Consider the following 9,314-nt stretch of genomic DNA (forward strand, 5'->3'; position numbering starts at 1 on the left):
AAAAACAGGCATCCTAGGGCATGGGAACCTGGCTTTCTTGTGGAGTATGGTCTTTTCTAGCAATTCTCCATCCAAACTAATCCTTGCATGGCTTCCCGTTAATGTCCAGTATTGCTGTCTTTTTTCCCAGCCCTGGCCATTTCGTTCAGGGAGCTCTGGATAAAAAGATGCCCTAGGCTTATCGAATAATGCTGCTCATTCTCCCCAGTACCATGGACTGCTCTAGCAGGCATCCTGCTTCTATAGAAGGACACTAGACAACATACACCTGCTGGGCAGAGACAGTAATGCAACAGCACAGTGTTTAAGAACTGTATTTTTCAGCAGGCTCTGGAGGGCTTTTTAAAGCCCACTTGACAGCTCTTTAAAATGGGCTTAGTATAGCATCTCTCAGGGTTGTGGTAAAGGATCCTTCACATGGCTTCATGCTGATTTTCATTTTGCCTAGAGATAGGAACTTTTCTTTCAATTCTTTTCTTTCTCTTTCCTACCTACTTGCTGGCCTCCGCTCCAATTTAAAGCCCATGTGTTTTCAAATTTCCAGTGTAGAAAGTCACGTAACATGTCTAGCAAAAAAAACAAAAAATAAAAAATAAAAAAAACAACAACACCTCAATTCGTGGGAGCTACTGTCAAGAGATCTCGAGTAAGTCCAAAAATTGGCATTTTTATTATAATAGGAACATGGATAATGTTGATATAGGGAGTTCTTCCTCAGCCTGTATTCTAAGAGCACTACTTTAGACTTTGTTGCTCAAATTTAATGGGTTATCAGTGCTTGTATAACATATGAATACATTTTTAGCTTTACAGCTTTTATGTACTTTTTTAAATTTCAGGATTTAAAAGCCAAAAAAAAAAAACAAATTAAATGCAGAATGCCAAAAAACTGTGCCACTATCTTATCACTATATTTGAGTAAACTTTTAAGACTCAAATATACGTATCTAAATATTGCTTCCTAGTCAAAATAAAAGCAGATATTTCTATTAAGACTAAATTTAAGAAAAGCTTTAGAGAAAAGGTAAATTGTATCATGTTTCTCCTCCTATTGAAATCTTACAGAAATAAAGTATATTTGTTAATAGTCAAGATGAAAATGAAATTCTTAAAAACTAAGTCAGACTTTCTTCTCCAACCTATAAGGTTTTCATCTCTTTGTGCTTCTGTCTTTCTGTATCTTTGTCTCTCTTTGATTTTAATTCAATGTGAAAGGAAGCTATTTGCTTTTGTTGGATCAGATTTTTAGCATTCACAGCATAAATGAGTCCCACAGTGGAGTTTATTTTCAGTGACACTTTGAATATCAAATTATTAGTTTGCCCCAACAGATGAAAGGACAAATTTGCTTTTATTCTGGCTGAAAAATGGAGAAATTCCTGGAAAATTAGAAATTGATTAAACTTACTTTCACATGTAAATGAAAGTTTGCAAGTCAAGTGGCACTTTAAATACTCTGAAGATTTTGCATATCTTGGGGGAAACTGGTGACCTATTTATTGGTAATGTGAGGACCAATTTGCTAACATGAATAACTGTTCCCCAATTTAGCTGATGCATAAATCTGGTTATCTGCATATTGTGCTCCACTAAACTCAGGTGCATGTGCCCTGGATTAATAACCCATGGCCATGAGCAAATGAGACAGAAACAAGCCTGGCTTGCCTAGAGAATAGGAAGAAGATGGATCTTACTGGAGTGTATGGGGAAGGGGAAGAAAAATGAAATATTGAATGTTGAGTGTATACTATCTTATTTAAACATCAATTGGCTACCAGGCAAGTGTTATTATTATCCTCAATCTACGGAAATAAAAGAATTGAGTTCAATTATCTTTCCTGAGATAGTAGGTAGCAGAGCTGGGATTCAAGTCCAGATCTGATTCAGATCCCTATGGTCTTTCCATTATCCAGTGGCTACTTCCTACATGTTGAAGGATTTCTTATAGGATTTAGAACAAGTAGACTGACTTTTCTCATCTTGTCATATTGGGGAACCTGCCCCGATAGTCACGTAGGTTCTTTTCTATTTTCCCTAAGCATCACCTGGTTTGAGAAATAAAGGGGCAGAGTACAAAAGAGAGAAATTTTAAAGCTGGGTGTCCAGGGGAGACATCACATGTTGATAGGTTCCGTGATGCCCCACAAACCACAAAACCAGCAAGTTTTTATTAGGGACTTTCAAAAGGGGAGGGAGTGTACAAATAGGGTGTGTGTCACAAAGATCATATACTTCACAAGGTAATAGAATATCACAAGGCAAATGGAGACAGGACGAGATCACAAGACCACAGGACTGGGGCGAAATTAAACTTGCTAATGAAGTTTCAGGCATCATTGTCATTGGTAACATCTTATCAGGAGACAGGGTTTTGAGAGCAACCAGTCTGAACAAAATTTATTAGGCGGGAATTTCCTCTTCCTAATAAGCCTGGGAGTGCTATGGGAGACTGGGGTTTATTTCACCCCTACAGTTTCAACCGTAGAAGATGGCCACACCCAAGGGGGCCATTTATAGTCCCACCCTTAGGGGCATATCCTCTTTCTCAGGGATGTTCCTTGCTGAGAAAAAGAATTCAGCGATATTTCTCCCATTTGCTTTTGAAAGAAGAGAAATATGGCTCTGTTCCACTGGCTCACTGGCGGTCAGAGTTTAAGGTTATCTCTCTTACTCCTTGAACAATTGCTGTTATCCTGTTCTTTTTTCAAGGCGCCCAGATTTCATATTGTTCAAACACACATGCTCTACAATTTGTGCAGTTAATGCAATTATTACAGGGTCCTGAGGTGACATACATCCTCCTCAGCTGACAGGATTAAGAGATTAAAGTAAAGATGGGCATATAAAATCACAAGGGTATTGACTGGGGAAGTGATAAGTGTCCATGAAATCTTTGCAGTTTGTGTTTAGAGATTGCAATAAAGACAGGCATAGGAAATTATAAAAGTATTAATTTGGGGAACTAATAAATGTCCATGAAATCTTCACAATCCACGTTCTTCTGCCATGGCTTCAGCCGGTCCCTTCGTTTGTGGTTCCTGACTTCCTGCAACATTGTCGTATAGTCAGACACATTTAGTCTCTAACTTAAATAATGTATAAGTCTGTTTCAACAGCATTCATTAGCAAATCTTGTTAGCTCTGGAAATCACCTATTTCTTTCCACCAAATTATTTAGGCAACCAGACCTTGTGCACAAAAAATTGAAAGTGACCCAGAGTGGTTGTATATGCTGCCATTTATTACTCTGCCTTAAAGTAGCTGACAACTGTCAGTGGTGTAACTGCATACCACATATGGTCTGTATTTATTTTAATAGATTATGAGGTATAACTGGCATACAATAAGCTTCACATATTTAAATTGTGCAATTTGATAAGTTTTGAAACACATATACAATACACACACACACACGCTTTTGAAATCATCATCATAATCAAGATAATAAACACCTCTAGCCACCTTGACATCCTACACAACCATGGATTTGTTTTCTGTTAGTATAGAATAGTTTTGTATTTTCTAGACTTTTATATGTACTCTTTTTTGTCTGGCTTCTTTAACTCAGAGTAATGTTTTTGAGATTAATCCATGTTGTATCAATCATCCACTTGCATCAATAGTTCCTTTCCCTTTTATTGCTAAATATTCTATAACATGTATATACCAAAACTGTTTTCCCATTTACTGGTTGATGTACATTTTGGGTTGTTTCTAGTTTTTGATTCTAACAAATAAAGCTGCCATGAACATTTGTTGACAGGTCTTTGTATGCACATATTATTTCATTCACTACTACTGCATACCTAGAAGTGAAATAGCTGGGTAATGTAATAGGCATATTAATCTTTTTAAGAAACTTCCAAAATTTTTCCAAAATGGTGGTACCATTTTACATTCATATTGATAGTATATGAGTTTTCAAATTGCTCCATATCTTCACCAAATCTTGATGATGTCAGTCTTTTAAAATTTTTGACTTTTTAAAATGTATGTAGCAGTATCTCATTGTAGTTTAAATTTGCACTTCCCTAATGACTAATGACATTGAATATCTTTTCATGTGTTATTTGTTATTTAAATATCTTTGGTGATAGGCTGGTTCAAAACTTTTGCCCCCTTTTTAAAATTGGGTAATTTATTTTCTTATTATTGTATTTTTGAGAATGATTTGTATATTCTATATGCAAAGCTCCTAGATATGCGACTTGCAAATATTTTTTCAATGTGTTGTTTGTCTTTTTATTCTCTTAAAAGTATTTTTAATACACCTAAGTTCTTAATCTTGATGAAGTTTGATATCAATTGTTTTCCATTCCAGCTAATGCTTTCAGTGTTGTATTTAGGCAATATTTGTCTAGCTCAAGTTCACAATGATTTCCTCCCATTTTTTAGTAGTTTTATAGATTCAGATTTTACATTTTGTCTATGAACTCTTTTGAGTTAATAGTTGCATATGATATAAATACAGAACCAAGTTCTTGATTGTTAATAGGTTTACCTCCCTATATCCAGTTGTGTAGCACCATTCATTAAAGAAACTATTTTTTTCTTTCTATTACTTTTGCACATTTTCCAAAAATCAATTGATAATAAATGTGTCTATTTCTGAACACTCTATTATGTTCCCTTTATGTATTTGTCCATTTTAATAGCAATACCATACTGTCTTGATTACTATAGGTTTATAATAAGTCTTGAAATCAGGTTAAGTCCTCCAAGTTTCCTCCTTTTCTTTTCAAAGTTGTTGTAGCTTTGGTACATTATTTGCATTACTATATGGATTTTAGAATCAGTGTATTAATTTCTACAAAAAGCCTATTAGGATTTTTATTGCAATTGTATTGGATTTATTGATCATCTTAAGGAGAACTAGCATCATTAGAATACTCATTCTTCTGGTCCATGAAAATGGTAGATCTCTCCCTTTTTAAAAGCTTTTTAAAACATGTGTCAGCAATGTTTTATAGTTTTCAGTGTAAGGATTGCACAACTGTTGTCAGATATATCTCTAAGTATTTTCTATTTTTAATGTCATTATAAAAAATATTGTTTTTTATTTCAACTTCAAGTTCTTTTTTGCTAGTAAGTAGAAATACAGTTGACTTTTATGTATTATGAGACTTGACAAACTCACTGATTACTTTCAGTATCTCTTTTAAAATTCCACAGGCTTTTCTACATAGATGATTATGTCTTATGTGAATAAAAACTGTAAATAAAGACAGTTTTACCTTTTCCCACAATCTGGGTGCCTATTTATTTTTATTGCCTAGTTGAACTCAGGTTAGGACAGCTAGTACAATGTTGAATATGACAATAGACATCCTTGCCTTGTTCCTGATATTAGAAGAAAGGCATTGAGTCTTTGCCGTTAGGTATGATGTTGGATGTAGATTTTTTTGTGATTGTTCCTTATCAGGCTGCAGAAGTTTGCTTCCATTGCTAGTATGCTGAACATTTTTTATCAGCAATGGCTGTTGGATTTTTGTCAAGTGCTTTTTTACATATATTGGGATGTCATATGTTTGTTTGATTTTTAGTCTATTAATATAGTAAATTACACTAATTGATTTTTTTTTATTTGTTAAAGCATACTTATGGACGGGCATGGTGGCTCATGCCTGTAATCCCAGCACTTTGGGAGGCCGAGGTGGGCAGATCACGAGGTTAAGAGATCAAGTCCATCCTGTCCAACATGGTGAAATCCCGTCTCTACTAAAAATACAAAAATTAGTTGGGCGTGGTGGTAGGTGCCTGTAGTCCCAGTTACTTGGGAGTCTGAGGCAGGAGAATTGCTTGAACCCCGGAGGTGAAGGTTGCAGTAAACTGAGATCGCGCCACTGCACTCCAGCCTGGAGACAGAGTGAGACTCCGTCTCAAAAAAACAAACAAACAAAAAAACACAAAAAACATACTAACATCCCTAGATTCTTTCTCTCTTCTTTCCTCCCTTCCTAATATCCCTTACACCAGTAGGGTGAGCAGCTGACTTGGAAGCTAAGTCAGAAGTCCTGGGGGAACTTTTAATTCTGCCACTTAATAACCATGACCTTGAGCTCTTCACTAAACTTCTCTGACATTTACTCTTCTTATACTTAAAATAGGAATTATTATGTCTACTTGAAAGCATTATTGGGTACACTAATTAAGAATATGTTTTTAAGAGCCATCAGTAAACTGTAATATATATGTTCTATATGTTGAAGGTTCAAGCATTCATGCTGAGGAGTTTTCCATGACAGCAAAATATCAACAAGTGCAACATAAAAACCAAAGTTATCATTTGGCAAAAAGCCTCCTTTGCCACCAAAACAATCCTCTATGCCACGTCATATTATCTTCCCAACATCTTTGGGAGATGAGCTTAGTTTGGCTAGTTTTAAAGGTGAAGAAGCTGAATCACAGATAAGCATAGGTTGAGTTTATGTTGTTGTCTTTGAAAATGGTCATAAAAATATAGATGGGAACATTAGACTTTATTTTTCTTCCCGACAATATCATGCCAGAAAAAAACATCTCATTCTGATAATTTAGTTGTATGATTTAACTCCTCATCTCCTATCCCTCCTGGGTTTTCAGTGTTGCATTTCCTTTCACATTTGAAAGGGAAGATTCCTATGAGCTGCACACACAAAGTCTTTCACAGAACAAGCAGACATAGAATGTGGATGATTTTTGATTTCTATTTAAGGAGAAGACAGCCAGTTCATTTTCTTCCTGCCTCACCTTGGCAAAACTGATTAAGTTTGTTTAAAATACTGCCAAATGTTTGATCTTTTAATTAACATTTCCTATATATATAGCAATCTTCTCATAGAACCTCAAAAGAAATTCATAGTCATTATTAGTTAATATGCTCAGTGTCCCTGTGAGACAGGAACAGGACAGGTGGTGTTATCTGCCTCATTCACATGAGAGAACTGGAAGTCAATGTGATGCCTCCAGGCTGTTCCAAAGGGGCCTGGGTGATTCAGGAGCAGATCTCAGTTGTTTACTCAGGATCAGTACTCTCACCAGTATAATTTTTAGCTGGAAAAAATTTATTTAGGCCCAAGTACAGGAATAGCAGGAATAAATAGAAAATCTATTTAGGCCCCAATACAGCAATATTTATACTGCTGAAGCCAAAATTTACAGTTTCTTGTTGACTGATATTAACTCTTCCTTTTACTCAAACAAGGCTTTCTGGATTTTTAAACACTTTGTCATCCATGCATGTATCCATCTGCCATCTACCCATTCATCCATCCATGTATCCATTCTCAACAAAGGACCCACAGGCACTATCCTAAATCCTACAGCCACAAAGTTGAAAAAGATTTAGTCCTTTCCCTATACACTGGAGACAGACAATAGCATGTTCTTCAAAATAAGGCAAATTCTATGACAGATGTATGCACATGAAATAATATCATAAATAAAAAGGTGGAAGTTTTCAATTCTATCTGGGGTCCTTTAGAGAGAAAATACATTGTATATTCACAATAGAGCAACTCACGGAATTTAAAGCCCAAGCAGATGTTTTAAATTATGATACCATCATGCTTTAGAGCGATGCTTTTCAGACTTCTATGTGCATGAGAATCACCTAGAAGGCTTGTTGAAACGTGGATTCCTTGGCTCCCATCTCCAGCAACTCTGATTCATGAGTCTAGGGTGAATGTATTTTTAGCAAGCTCCTAGCTGATGCTGATGTTGCAGGTGCATGGGCCACATTTTAAGAACCACTGCTTTAGAGGCAGACATATCCTTTGAAATCACTTTTTTAGCCAGGTAATTCCCTGGATCATTTTTTTAGGACTTTACATAGAATCTAAGAATGGCAGAGATCAATGAATAAAAATTCTCATTTTATAGAAGAGGCAAGTGTGATCCAGAAATTTTTAGTGATTTGCACATTGCCTGGTTAGTCATCAGCAAAGTTGATTTGACACTGCTTTTTAAACAGTGGTTTCTAGTAATTTTACCTCATAGAGCTAGCTGATCCTCTCAATCTACCAGTTACAGGTTTTTGCCACTCTTAAGGGTATTGATGTACTGATGGAAAATGGCTTGTGAGGTGGGTGGGGGCATCTGTACAGAGACAAACTGCAAAGCAAACACTAGGATGCAGGCAGAGCACCTGCTTCCATGGCAAGAACTTCGAGCAGGTCTATTTGTCTCAATTGTAGTAGCTTTATAGGAAGCTGGTTAGTGAAGCAGCTGTTTATAAATCTGAAGCCACCTTCCGTGGTCCTCTATTTCAATGGGTATTTATTGTTCATGAACTTTTATGCTTATTGAGGAGTTTATACAGGCATACCTCATTTTATTTTGCTTTGCTTTATTGTACTTTGCAGGTACTGTGCTTTTTGCAAATTGAAGTTTGTGGCAATCCTGGGACAAACAAATCCATTTTTCCAACAGCATGTGCCTACTTTGTGTTTCTGTGTCACCTTGTGGTAATTATAGCAATATTTCAAACTTTTTAAACACTCCTATATCTATTATGGTGATCTGTGATTTGTGATCTTTGATGTTACTATTGTAACTCTTTTTGGGCACCACAAATAGTGCCCATAGAAGATGGCAAATTAAATCAATAAATGTTGTGTGTTCTGACTGTTGTATCAACAGGCTGTTCCACCATCTCTCCCTTATTCTTGGGCTTCTCTATTCCCTGAGATACTAAATATTAAAATTAGGCCAATTAATAACTCTACAATGGCTTCTAAGTGTTCAAGTGAAAGGAAGAGTTGCACATCTTTTACTTTAAATAAAAAACTAGAAATAATTAAGCTAACTGAGGAAGGCATATCAAAAGATGAGACAGACCAAATTCTAGGCCTCTTGTGCCAAATAGCCAAGTTGTGAATGCAAAGGAAAAGTTCTTGAAGGATATTAAAAGTGCTACTCCAGTAAGCACACAAATGATAAAAAGGCAAAACAGCTTTATTGCCAATATGGAGAAAGTTTCCATGTTCTGGAGAGAAGATCAAGCTAGACACAATATTTACATAAGCTAAAGCCTAATCCAGAGAAAGACCCTAACTCTCTTTAATTCTATGAAAGCTTAGAGAGTTAAGGAAGCTGAAGAAGAAACATTTTAAGCTAGTAGAGTTTGGTTTGTGAGGTTTAAGGAAAGAAGTTGTCTCCATATCATAAAAGCATAAGATGAAGCAGAATTTTCTGCTGTAGAAACTGCAGCAATTATTCAGAAGGTCTATGTAAGAACATTAATGAAGATGTCTAGACTCAACAACAGATTTTCAATGGAGACAAAACAGCTTTATATTGGAAGAAGGTACCATGTAGGACTTTCATAGCTAAAG

This window comes from Pan troglodytes, chromosome 4 (assembly GCF_028858775.2).
Source record: "Pan troglodytes isolate AG18354 chromosome 4, NHGRI_mPanTro3-v2.0_pri, whole genome shotgun sequence".
Lineage (NCBI taxonomy): Eukaryota > Metazoa > Chordata > Mammalia > Primates > Hominidae > Pan > Pan troglodytes.